Below are 8,912 nucleotides of genomic sequence, written 5' to 3'. Positions count from 1 at the left end.
ACGACGGCGTGGAGGATGACCACGGCCACCGCTAGAAGAGTCACCGCCTGAAGAAGAACTGGTGAAGCTTGGGGAACCCTGAGCGCCGCCAATCACGTGAGCGCTGTCCTCTCCATCATCGCCGGGGCTGGGTCCCCGGCCGCGGTCGTCGTCCTCAGGGCAGTACCCTGCACGGCGACCATCTTCCCCAAACACCCTCACGTAGAGGGTGGCATCACCGTCAAACTTGAAGTGCAGGGTGCACCGACGACTCAGGCCACGCGCGCGGGCAAACGTCTGCCAACCGCGGGTCAAGGCCAGGCTCCCGGCTGCGGAGACCTCCAATGAAGCCCATGAGGCCCGGCTGCAGCAGCCGTCTGCGTGAAGCCAAAGGCCGCCCGGGGCGCCGGCCGGGAGCTCGCCGAGGAGGAAGCGAGGAAGTTGAAGCCGGGTGCTAGTCGGCTCCACCGACCACACGACGAACTCCGACAGCACCTCTGCAGCGCGAAAGTGCGGCCTAGGGGAACGCATGACCGAAGCGCGCCCCCCGGCCGCAGCAATCCGCCCGTCACCGAGCTGGAAATAATCTCCACGGCCGCGGGGAGCTGCCGTGGTGGCCACATGATGTTTGCGAGGGCGACCTCGACCGCGCTTGGGAGGGGGAGAGGCAGGGTCAACCTGGCGAGCCTTCCCCTTCTCTGTGGCCGAGAACCTCCTCGACGGAGCCAGGAAGAAGAAGGAGAAGCAAGGGGGATGAACTGGAAGGGCGCGAGCCGCTCCGTACTTATAGCCGGCGAGGGCCAACCGTCGGCCTCCATGATCGCAGGTAATCATGACCCGCTTTTCATGCAGGGACTTCTCCAGTCCGTGCAGTTGCCGAGGCACCGTGGGGAAGTGGAGACGCCCACGTCCAATCAACCGCCATGCGGCGCCCAAGGCCGCAGGCTGTTAGGGCCCGCGACGCTTTGCTCTTCCCTTTCGCCTCCCTGCATGGCCAAGTCCGGGCGCGCCTTGGGCCCGAGGGCTACTATCGGTGTTCTAGGAACGGGGGTCCCCAGACTTGCCTGCCTGCGGCCTGCGGCATGGCTCGAGGAGGGGCCCAGCACGGCCCATCTTCATCAACACAGACCCAAGACCCTCGCGAGGGGCCAAGCCTCGCGGGGCGGATGACATGGAGCTTCCTCGGGCACGACCTCATCAGTCTGGCTCGCGAGGAGGCGGAGAGATCAAGGCGGGGTACCTCACGAGGTGCCCGTGATGCAAGCCATGACGACCAAGGGCGCCAGGCGGGCGCCGGCCCGCGTAGTGTCCTCCTTTCCTCTTTGGTGCAAAGGGAGCAAGCGCAGGCGAGAGCATCAAGCAAAGGCACCCGTTTCGGTGGAATGAGACCAAGACCAGCCCAACGACAGGGAGGAAGTCATTATGGAGCCCAAGCTAGCGTCACCACCCGAGCCTTTGGCAGGCGAGGACCAACTTTAGTCAAGATAAGTGTACCAGATGTTCCCCTTCAAAATGGCCAATTGTTGGCGCCCTTCCCGCTCAATATTTGGGAAGAGACCCAAGGACTTTGCCTATAAATAGGACTAGCCACCCCCAGGGTAGAGAGGATCGGCCAATCCAGAAACAAGTTGGGATCGGATCGAGTAGCATCACGCAGAGAGAGAGAGAGAGAGAGAAGGGTGACTGAACTCCTCCTAGCAGTTCATCGCCCCAGCCAAGAACAGACCTCGCGAGGTTGTTCTTCCTTGTATTTCTCATCATCATCAGCCCAAGAGGCAATCCACCACACCACAAACTAGAGTAGGGTATTACACCACAATGGTGGCCCGAACTAGTATAAACCCTGTGTCTCTTGTGCTGTTCTTTCCATAGCTTAGATCTTAGCGAGACGGTGGGGCGCAGGTAGGTAGAAGGCGAAATCTCTGCGCGCACCCTAGTATTCGAACCTCAATGGTCTGCCGAAACCCGAAATCCGACAGACTCCCTGGTAGAAACTTTGGGGCACTCTTTGAGGTTCTATGTGTTGGTTGAATAAATGAATCTTAGATTGTGTGATGTATATCGTATAATCATACCCACAGATACTTGAGGTGACATTGGAGTATCTAGGTGACAGTAGGGTTTTGGTTGATTTGTGTCTTAAGGTGTTATTCTAGTACGAACTCTAGGGCTGTTTGTGACACTTATAGGAATAGCCCAACGGATTGATTGGAAAGAATAACTTTGAGGTGGTTTCGTACCCTACCATAATCTCTTCGTTTGTTCTCCTCTATTAGTGACTTTGGAGTGACTCTTTGTTGCATGTTGAGGGATAGTTATATGATCCAATTATGTTATTATTGTTGAGAGGACTTGCACTAGTGAAAGTATGAACCCTAGGCCTTGTTTCCTAGCATTGCAATACCGTTTGTGCTCACTTTTATCATTAGTTACCTTTCTGTTTTTATATTTTCAGAATATAAAAACCTTTATCTACCATCCATATGCCACTTGTATCACCATCTCTTCACCGAACTAGTGCACCTATACAATTTACCGTTGTATTGGGTGTGTTGGGGACACAAGAGACTCTTTGTTATTTGGTTGCAGGGTTGCTTGAGAGAGACCAACTTCATCCTACGCCTCCTACGGATTGATAAACCTTAGGTCATCCACTTGAGGGAAATTTGCTACTGTCCTACAAACCTTGGAGGCACAACAACGTCTACAATAAGAAGGTTGTGTAGTAGACATCAAGCTCTTTTCTGGCACCGTTGCCGGGGTGGTGAGTGCTTGAAGGTATATCTTTAGATCTTGCAATCGAATCTTTTTGTTTCTTGTTTTATCACTAGTTTAGTTTATAAAACAAAACTACAAAAAAATGGAATTAAGGGTACCCCATATGCTTCATCTTTTTAATGTTTTTCGTAAGAATAAGGATTCCGATAATTGTGCTCAAGTGCTAGAAGAAGAATGCATTAGAATGTTTGGCACTAAATATTTGAATGATGAGCATGATTGCAATGTTGTTAGTATGAATTCCTTGAATATCCATGATGCTAATGATATGCAAAGCCACAAGCTTGGAGAAGCTATGTTCGATGAAGATGATACTTTTCCCCCAAGTTTTGATGAGAAAATTTATTATGATGAATGCATGCCTCCTATTTATGATGATTATATTGATGAAAGTGGATTTGGAGAGGTCATGACTTTATTTTGTGATGAATCCACTATTCCGGAAGAGGTTCCAATTGATTATGAGAACAAAGTTGCTATCTATGATGATTATTGTGATGACTTGTATGCTATAAAGAATAATGATATCCATGAAACTTGTCATCATGATTTTAGTTTTCAATTGGATTATGCCTCACATGATAATTATTTTGTTGAGTTTGCTCCCACTATTATTCATGAGAAGAATTTTGCTTGTGTGGAGAGTAATAAAATTTCTATGCTTGTAGATCATGAAAAGAATGCTTTAGGTGCTGGTTATATTGTTGAATTCATTCATGATGCTACTGAAAATTATTATGAGGGAGGAACATATGCTTGTAGGAGTTGCAATAATATCAAGTTTCCTCTCTATGTGCTTAAAATCTTGAAGTTATCCTTGTTTTACCTTCTTATGCAAGTTAATTCTTGTTCCCATAAGTTGTTTGCTCACAAAATCCCTATGCATAGGAAGTGGGTTAGGCTTAAATGTGCTAGTCATATTCTTCATGATTCCCTCTTTATGTTACAATTCTTATATTTTATGTGAGCATCATTGAAATCGTCATGCCTAGCTAGGGGCGTTAAACGATAGCGCTTGTTGGGAGGCAACCCAACTTTATTTTTGTTCCTTGCTTTTTGTTCCTGTTTAGTAATAAATAATTTATCTATACTCTGTTATGGTTGTGTTTTTTGTGTTTAATTAGTGTTTGTGCCAAGTAGAACCTTTGGGAAGACTTGGGGAAAGTTTTTGCGATCTTGCTATAAAAAACAGAAACTTTAGCGCTCACGAGAATTGCTGCCATTTTTACTGGAGAGTGATATTTAGTTAATTCTTTTTGCATATGATTAATAGAAAAATTACTCAGGTCCACCAATTTATTTTAGAATTTTATGAGTTCCAGAAGTATATGTTTGATACAGATTACTACGGACTGTTCTGTTTTTGACAGATTCTGTTTTCTATGTGTTGTTTGCTTATTTTGATGAATCTGTGAGTAGTATCGGAGGGTATGAACCATAGAGAAGTTGTAATACAGTATATATTACACCAATATGAATTTATAATGAGTTCACAACAGTACCTAAGTGGTGATTTATTTTCTTATACTAACGGAGCTTACAAGTTTTCTGTTAAGTTTTGTGTTGTGAAGTTTTCAAGTTTTTGGTAAAGATTCGATGGACTATGGAATAAGAAGTGGAAAAAGCCTAAGATTGGGGATGACCAAGGCACCCCAAGGCAATATTAAAGGACAACCAAGAGCCTAAGGTTGGGGATGCCCCGGAAGGCATCCCCTCTTTCATCTTCGTTCATCGGTAACTTTACTTGGAGCTATATTTTTATTCGCCACATGATATGTGTTTTGCTTGGAGCGTCATTTTATTTTATTTTGCTTTGCTTGATGTTTTAATAAAATACCAAGATCAGAAATTATTAAATGTTAGAGAGTCTTCACATAGTTGCATAATTATTCGACTACTCATTTGATCTTCACTTATATCTTTCGGAGTAGTTTGTTGTTGCTCTAGTGCTTCACTTATATGTTTTTAGAGCACGGTGGTGGTTTTATTTTGAAGAAATATATGAACGCTCATGCTTCACTTATATTATTTTGAGAGTCCTAAACAGCATGGTGATTTGCTTTAGTTATGAATTTAGTCCTAATATGATGAGCATCCAAGAGGGATATAATAAAAACTTTCATAGAAAGTGCATTGAATACTATGAGAAGTTTGATAGTTGATGATTGTTTTGAGATATGAGGATGGTGATATTAGAGTCATGCTAGTTGAGTAGTTGTGAATTTGAGAGATAGTTGTTTTAACGTTTGGGGTTCCCGTAGCATGCACGTATGGTGAACCGTTATATGACAAAGTTGGAGCATGATTTATTTATTGATTGTCTTCCTTATGAGTGGCGGTCGGGGATGAGCGATGGTCTTTTCCTACCATTCTATCCCCCTAGGAGCATGCGCATAGTACTTTGTTTCGATAACTAATAAATTTTTGCAATAAGTATGTGAGTTCTTTATGACTAATGGTGAGTCCATGGATTATACGCACTCTCACCCTTCCACCATTGCTAGCCTCTCTAATACCGCGCACCTTTCGCCGGTATCATAAACCCACCATATACCTTCCTCAAAACAGCCACCATACCTACCTATTATAGCATTTCCATAGCCAGTCCGAGATATATTGCCATGCAACTTTCCACCGTTCCATTATTATGACACGCTCCATCATTGTCATATTGCTTTGCATGATCATGTAGTTGACATCGTATTTGTGGCAAAGCCACCGTTCATAATTCTTCCATACATGTCACTCTTGATTCATTGCATATCCCGGTGCACCGCCGGAGGCATTCACATAGAGTCATATTTTGTTCTAAGTATTGAGTTGTAAGTAAAAAGAAGTGTGATGATCATCATTATTAGAGCATTGTCCCAGTGAGGAAAGGATGATGGAGACTATGATTCCCCCACAAGTCAGGATGAGATTCCGGAAGAAAAATAAAAAAAGAGAAAAGAGGCCAAAAGAAAAAAAGAAAGAAGGCCCAAATAAAAAAAAGAGAAAAAAATGAGAGAAAAAGAGAGAAGGGACAATGTTACTATCCTTTTACCACACTTGTGCTTCAAAGTAGCACCATGATCTTCATGATAGAGAGTCTCCTATGTTGTCACTTTCATATACTAGTGGGAATCTTTCATTATAGAACTTGGCTTGTATATTCCAATGATGGGCTTCCTCAAAATGCCCTAGGTCTTCGTGAGAAAGCAAGTTGGATGCACACCCACTTAGTTTCTTTTGTTGAGCTTTCATACACTTATAGCTCTAGTGCATCCGTTGCATGGCAATCCTACTCACTCACATTGATATCTATTAATGGGCATCTCCAAAGCCCTTTGATACACCTAGTTGTTGTGAGACTATCTTCTCCCTTTTTGTCTTCTCCACAACCACCATTCTATTCCACCTATAGTGCTATATCCATGGCTCACGCTCATATATTGCGTGAAGATTGAAAAAGTTTGAGAACATCAAAAGTATGAAACAATTGCTTTGCTTGTCATCGGGGTTGTGCATGATTTAAATACGTTGTGTGGTGAAGATGGAGCATAGCCAGACTATATGATTTTGTAGGGATAACTTTCTTTGGCCATGTTATTTTGAGAAGACATGATTGCTTAGTTAGTATGCTTGAAGTATTATTATTTTTATGTCAATATTAAAATTTTGTCTTGAATCTTATGGATCTGAATATTCTTGCCACAATAAAGAGAATTAGATGGATAAATATGTTAGGTAGCAATCCACATCAAAAATTCTGTTTTTATCATTTACCTACTCGAGGACGAGCAGGAATTAAGCTTGGGGATGCTGATACGTCTCCAACATATCTATAATTTTTGATTGTTCCATGCTATTATATTATCAACCTTGGATGTTTTATATGCTATTTTATATGATTTTTGGGACTAACCTATTAACCTAGAGCCTAATGCCAGTTTCTGTTTTTTCCTTGTTTTAGAGTATCGCAGAAAAGGAAAATCAAACAGAGTCCAATTGACCTGAAACTTCACGAAACTTATTTTTGGACTAGAAGAAGCCCACGGAGTATCGGAGTTGGACCAGGAAAGTCCCGGGCTGCCCATGAGGGTGGGGGGCGCGTCCACCCCCTGGGCGCGCCCCCTACCTCGTGGACAGCCCGGAGGTCCACCGACGTACTTCTCCTCCCATATATACCCATATACCCTAAAAACTTCGGGGAGCACAATAGATCTGGAGTTCCGCCTCCAGAAGCCTCCGTAGCCACTGAAAACCAATCTAGACCCGTTCTGTAACCCTGCCAAAGGGGCAATCCCTCTCCGGTGGCCATCTTCATCATCCCGGTGCTCTCCATGACGAGGAGGGAGTAGTTCTCCCTCGAGGCTGAGGGTATGTACTAGTAGCTATGTGTTTGATCTCTCTCTCTCCCTCTCTCTCGTGTTCTTGAGGTGTTACGATCGTGATGTATCGCGAGCTTTGCTATTATAGTTGGATCTTATGATGTTTCTCACCCTCTACTCTCTTGTAATGGATTGAGTTTTCCCTTTGAATTTATCTTATCGAATTGAGTCTTTAAGGATTTGAGAACACTTGATGTATGTCTTGCGTGGGATACCTGTGGTGACAATGGGGTATTCTATGATCCACTTGATGTATGTTTTGGTGATCAACTTGCGGGTTCTGTGACCTTGGGAATCTATGCATAGGGGTTGGCACACGTTTTCGTCTTGACTCTCCGGTAGAAACTTTGGCGCACTCTTTGAGGTTCTATGTGTTGGTTGAATAGATGAATCTGAGATTGTGTGATGCATATCGTATAATCATACCCACGAATACTTGAGGTGACATTGGAGTATCTAGGTGACATTAGGGTTTTGGTTGATTTGTGTCTTAAGGTGTTGTTCTAGTATGAACTCTAGGACTGTTTGTGACACTTATATGAATAGCCCAACAGATTGATTGGAAAGAATAACTTTGAGGTGGTTTCGTACCCTACCATAATCTCTTCGTTTGTTCTCCGCTATTAGTGACTTTGGAGTGACTCTTTGTTGCATGTTGAGGGATAGTTATATGATCCAATTATGTTATTATTGTTGAGAGGACTTGCACTAGTGAAAGTATGAACCCTAGGCCTTGTTTCCTAGCATTGCAATACCGTTTGTGCTCACTTTTATCATTAGTTACCTTGTTGTTTTTATATTTTCAGATTACAAAAACCTTTATCTACCATCCATATACCACTTGTATCACCATCTCTTCGCCGAACTAGTGCACCTATCACTACAAAAAAGACACATCTGTGACATTTTGGGCCGAATGAATTTTTTTTCTGTCATACATATGACACTTCTATGACGATAATTGTGACAAAACCCGGTATCATCATAGATGTGGTGGGCTCCTACTTCTATGACAAAAAATCATGACAGAAAATGGGCTTTTCGTCCTGGGCGGGCCGGAGACGCAGCTGCATGACATTCTTTGGGCCGTCCATGATGGAAAAAACCGTGGTAGAAGCGAGGGTGAGGAAAATTTCAGGGAGTTCCCGGTTACGGTGGGAGGTCGGGGGCCGAGCGATGCGCGCTTCTCTCGTACACGTACGTGCGTGTGTGCGAGGCGTTGGCTCTAACTGAACCCGAGCGAGGCGTTGGGCTCTAACTGAACCCGAGCGATTGCACTGCAGGTTACGCGTAACTGAACCGGAGCGATCGATCGATGGCTGTTAACTGAACCCGATCGAGCGATTCCTTCGCTACTGCTGCTAACTGAAGCCGATCGATGCTGCCTGTGGATGAACAGTGAGTGTTGCGGGGGGTGGGGGTGGGGGGTTGGATGAACAGTTCCCGGTGGGGGTGGATGAACAGGACCCCGTGGTGTTGCCTCTGGATGAACAGGACCCCGATCGATTGAGCCGGTTGGGGCTGGATGAACAGGACCCCGTGGAGGGCTGGATGAACAGGACCACCCCGTGGAGGGCAGGATGAACAGTAGATGGTGGAGGGCAGGATGAACAGTAGCCCGTGGAGGGGTGGTTGAACAGGAGCCCGTGGAGAGGGTTGGTTGAACAGTAGCCGGTGGAGTAGCGCGTGGTGGAGGCTGGATGAACATGAGCCCGTGGATGAACAGTCGCAGGTGGAGGCTGGAGGAGGTCGACGGTGGATGAACAGTAGCTCATGGAGGCTGGA

Source organism: Triticum aestivum, chromosome 3A, assembly GCF_018294505.1.
Source record: "Triticum aestivum cultivar Chinese Spring chromosome 3A, IWGSC CS RefSeq v2.1, whole genome shotgun sequence".
In the NCBI taxonomy this organism is placed as follows: Eukaryota; Viridiplantae; Streptophyta; class Magnoliopsida; order Poales; family Poaceae; genus Triticum; species Triticum aestivum.
Note: the sequence above shows the minus strand (reverse complement) of the source record.